The 4,818-nt window shown below is 47.4% G+C and overlaps 1 long non-coding RNA gene across 2 annotated transcripts in view; it reads left to right on the top strand.

The window, feature by feature from the left end:
• The window catches only part of LOC140724370 (uncharacterized), a 6,883-nt gene extending 3,550 nt beyond the window's left edge, over positions 1-3,333 (top strand). For both annotated transcript variants that reach the window (XR_012098114.1, XR_012098113.1), the window contains one exon: positions 3,039-3,333. This is a non-coding gene — a long non-coding RNA (uncharacterized lncRNA). The remainder of the gene's footprint in view (positions 1-3,038) is intronic.
• Positions 3,334-4,818: the final 1,485 nt, after the last annotated feature.

Raw genomic sequence — 4,818 nt, 5'->3', positions numbered from 1 at the left:
CTTGATCTATCTATCCCTCTTAACACCTTATAACAAAGTAGGAAGTACTGGCTGGGCGGCAAACGTGGCAGAGTAAACAGTTAATGCTTCAGCTCGAATTGTCCACCCTATCACGGATGGCGCCTCTCGTGTGCGTCCCAGCTTAGCTTCCTACACCCTCAGCACCAGCTCCGTTTCCGTACGGTCGCCGGTTGCGCCGACTCTTCCTGACACTGGGGGTGACGTCTCCGTTATCACTGACGCTCCCACAGTTGCGAGGCAACTAAAGTTCTCAGTCGGGCAGGACAAATTTCGACAGTCTGCGAGAGGAACTTATGAAAGTTAGTTGGAATGGTTTGGTTGTTATGCATCAAGTTTTTTTTTTCTTAAATGTTTAATTGAGTCAACGGGAGTTCAGGGTTCCGCCTGCCTCCGTTACAGCGCACGGTCCGTCGGCAGCAGCAGCGGAGCCTGAATGAAACGGGGCATTGGGACGGTGGCCAGGGAAACGGCACCGAGGATAAATAGATACCCTGTACGAGTACCGGAGGAAATCAGACTGTCACCAGGGAGTCTTAGCAGGAAGAATTCAGAAGAATTTAGTTTTTATTTAAATCGGCACTCTATTTGGGGAAGTGTAAGTCGAGAGAGAATAGACACCCCCTCCACCCCACTCCCACCGCCACCAAGCCCTAATTGGACTTGGTTGTGTGGACGTTGTCTTCTTTCGTTTCTGCCTTTACCGAGCAGAAATAATATGAGGACTCCCGTAACTGTGATTGTTAATTGGTGTGTCTCGAGAATAGTTCGCACCACAGGGAGGAGGTGCTGGATATCTCAAAATAAAACGTACGTAGGGTAAATAATTCTCTGGAGCCTGAGCAGATACATCCTAGACCATTATGGAAGAAATCGCGAGAGCCCTGGCTGAATTAAATGCCTCCCCATTTGCGAGTGGTAAGGTACTGGTAGAATGCGGGGTGCACAGTGCCTATAAAAGAAATATTCAAACCCCCTCGGAAGCTTTCATGTTTTATTGTTTTACTATATTGACTAACAGTAGATTTAATTTGGCTTTTTTGACGCCGATCAGGAGAAAAATACTCTTTAGTTTCAAAGCGAAAGCAGATCTCCACAAAGTGATTTACGTTTGTAATTTAATTACAAATATCAGACACAAAATAATTGATTGTATAAGTATTCAGCCCCTTCAAGTCAGTATTTAGTAGATGTACTTTAGGCAGCAATTACAGCCTTGAGTCTGTGTGGATAGGTCTCCATCAGCTTTGCACATTTGGAGAATGCAATTTTTCTCCATTCTTCTTTACAAAACTGCGCAAGCTCTGTCAGATTTAATGGTGATCGTGAGTGAACAGCCCTTTTCAAGTCCAGCCACAAATGCTCAATTGGATTGAGGTCTGGACTCTGACTGGGCCACTCCAGGACATTAACTTTGTTGTTTTTAGTCCATTCCTGTGTAGCTTTGGCTTTATGCTTGGGGTCATTGTCTTGCTGGAAAACACATCTTCTCCCAAGTCACAGTTTGTTTGCACACTGTCAGGTTTCCCTCCAGGATTTCCCTGTCTTTTGCTGCATTCATTTTACCTGCTACCTTCACAAACCTTCCAGGGTCTGCTGGAGTGAAGCATCCCCACAGCATGATGCAGCCACCACCGTGCTTCACGGTAGGGATGGTGTGTTGTTGGTGATGTGCAGTGTTTTGCTTACACCAAACATGGTGTTTAGTCAGACGGCCAAAAAAAATTTTGGTTTCATCAGACCATAGAACCTTCTTCCAGCTGACTTTGGAGTCTCCCATATGCCTTCTGCCAGTGTTCATTGAGTTTTTTCAGCTTTGGCTTTCTCTTTGCCACTCTCCCATAAAGCTGCGACTGGTGAAACACCCGGGCAAGACTTGTTGTGTGCGCAATCTCTCCCATCTCAGCCACTGAAGCTTGGAACTCCTCCAGAGTTGTGATTGGTCTCTTGGTGGGTCGCTCTCTAGTCCCCTTCTTGCTCACTCACTCAGTTGTTGAGGATGGCCTGATCTAGGCAGAGAAACAGCTGTACCATATTTTTGTCATTTCTTGAAGAATCACTTAACTCTACTCCAAGGGATATTCTGTGATTCGGAAAATTTCTTGTTTCTATCTCCTGACTTGTGTTTTCCGATAACCTTTTTGTGGAGTTGTTTGGAGTGTTCTTTTGTCTTCATGGTGTAGTTTTTTGTCAGGATACTGACTCACCGGCAGTTGGCCATTCTGATTACAGGTATATTTTACTAGAATCAATTGAAACACCTTGACTGCACACAGGTCTCCAAAAACAGATCTTCATTTAACTAATATGTGACCTCCAAAGCCAATTGGCTGCACCAGCAAAGATTTGGTGTGTAATATTAAAGGGGGCGAATACTTATGTAATCGACTATTTTTGTGTTTTATATTTGAAAGTTGAACATCTCCATGCTGTCCGCTGTTTTGGTCCTCTGATTCTCCCTCCAACAGTGGCTTGCACGGTCCAGTTCCCCATTGTAGATCACGCCGTCACATCAGATTTCATTTCATTTTCACTGATTTAAAAAAAAAAGAATAGATACAAATCAGAGGAGAAGTTACTGGAAAGATTCTAATCCACCTATTGTTATTTTGGCTCTCCTCCATTAAGCTTGGAGAAAATTGGAAGTCGGACATTCGATACATCTTTTAAATTTGAGCACACCTCATATGATCTAATTTTTTTTCTATCCCTTTTTAGGAAAATTTTAAAAAATATTTTATATATATATATATATATATATATATATATATACATACATATATATATATAATGTACTTATGAACGCCCCGAGCCAGTGACAAAGCGGCGGGGTCACCATCCGCGCCCCCTACAGCTTTGTAACTGATACCACATTTCGGGGTGGGGGGGGGGTGGTGGTGGTCGGCGTTGGCTCTGCCAACGAGCCAGCAGAATCGAGAAACCGTTCGTCGGTGCATCCATTGGGGACTCACGGGAAACGGAGAACAGATCTGATTTAACCCTCTCATTTCTGCCGGCAGAGTCCAGTTCGGAAGGGTGCATGGAGGTTGGAGGCCATTGTGTCAAGGGCAACTGTCCGGAGGGCTACTATAGAAGAGCAGACTTCTGTGACGATAGATCCGGTTGTTGTTACCTGTGACACAGGGCCCCGCCAGCCGAAGGTGCTGAGCAACGCGCGGGAAGCCCTTGGCCGCCATATCAAATCCAGCTTCGCAGCTTATCCTGCCTGGACACCAAACCGGCGTCAATCATGTAAACGCAAAAATTCAAAATAAATAAATAAAGGCCAGAGTACAAATCGCTGCCTCATGTCAAGTTGTCGCTCGTTTATGTTATTTCAGACATGGCGCTGAACAGGCACTTCCGCACCTACCCGTTAGCCCTAGCCTAATCACGGGCCAATATCCAGTGACTTACTACCCGGCACATACTTGGACTGTGGGAGGAAACCCGAGCACCCGGAGGGAACCTACGTGGTCTCACGAGGAGAGCGTACAAGCTCCTTACGGACGGCGGTCGGGATTGAACTCCGATCTCCGGAAGGCCCCCCCCCCCCCTATCCGTAATGCGTAATTGCGTCGCTCTAACCGCGGCACGACCGCTGTTTCTCGTTTGCCCGTTTGACCTTTGCACGAGGTCAGCCACGCGCTGTCGGGGATTATTATCGGGCAGGATGGAAGCAAATGAGTGAAGTCCTTTGCAAAGGTGCATAAAATGATTTTAAAAAATATATATATTTTAATTTCCAATCTGCTTGCATAATTAGGACATAATTTCCCTTTGTTCAACTGACCGCAAATTCAGCGGTGATGGGGGAAACCCTCAGCAGGTTCTCCCAAGCGCGTGGCCGGCTCTCAGCAGGTCTCCGGGGAGGAGACCACCATCCGGCCCAGCCGGGGTCGCCCCCTTGGCTACCACCCTTTGCGACGCTAGCAGATCACCGCCCCCGCGAGGCGGCAGTACAGAGAGCCACGGGTTTAGGTCTCTTACAGGATCATATCTCGGGTGGGATCTCAGTGACTGGAAGAGGCAGAAAGCGGCTGGCCGTGGCCTTCCCCAAGATCCAGGTGGCCTCTCTCGCCACAGACGTGATCTTGAAGGACCAAGTAGTGGCCGATGCTTGCTTTTTTTCAGGAAGGGAAATGGGAGTAATTCTGGAAATGATACTCCGCTCAGTTTCACGGTAGTGGTCGGAAAGCGGCCGTGGAGAAGTCTTATGGATAGGATTTACAAGTGTTTTAACAGAAGCACGGCCTAATTAGGGGCAGTCGGCGTGGCCGTGCCAGGGCAGTTCATCTCTGACTAACGGCCTTGATTTTGCCACTGAAGGCGAAGCAGCGGATGCTGCGTGCTTGGATTTCCGTGAGGCACTCGACAAGGTCTCCTGCAGCGCCAGCGACCCGGGTTCAATTTGTACATCCCCCTGGTGACTGAGCGGGTCTCCTCCGGGGCTCTGGCTTCCGGAGACTTGCAGGTTAGGAGGTTAACTGGTCATAGCGGGGTTCTTGGGCGGCGTGTGGGCTCACGGGCCGAAGGCTTTGTTACTCAGCCGTATCCCTCAATATCGGATAGAAACAGAAGCATTAAGAAACATGATCCACGCTGAAATGGCCATTTGAATTCGGAACTGGTTTCTCTACAGAAGGCAGTGACTCATTGTCCACAGTTCTTACTCCATAGGTTTCAATAGGTACATATAATGTCAGAGAAATGCATACAATTTACATCCTGAAATGCTTTTCTTCGCAAGCACCCACGAAAACAGAGGGGCTCCCCAAAGAATGGACGACAGATAAATGT

This window comes from Hemitrygon akajei, unplaced genomic scaffold (genome assembly GCF_048418815.1).
Source record: "Hemitrygon akajei unplaced genomic scaffold, sHemAka1.3 Scf000198, whole genome shotgun sequence".
Classification (NCBI taxonomy): domain Eukaryota; kingdom Metazoa; phylum Chordata; class Chondrichthyes; order Myliobatiformes; family Dasyatidae; genus Hemitrygon; species Hemitrygon akajei.
The sequence above is the reverse complement of the archived record's forward strand: the minus strand, read 5'-3'. Positions and strand labels throughout refer to the sequence as shown.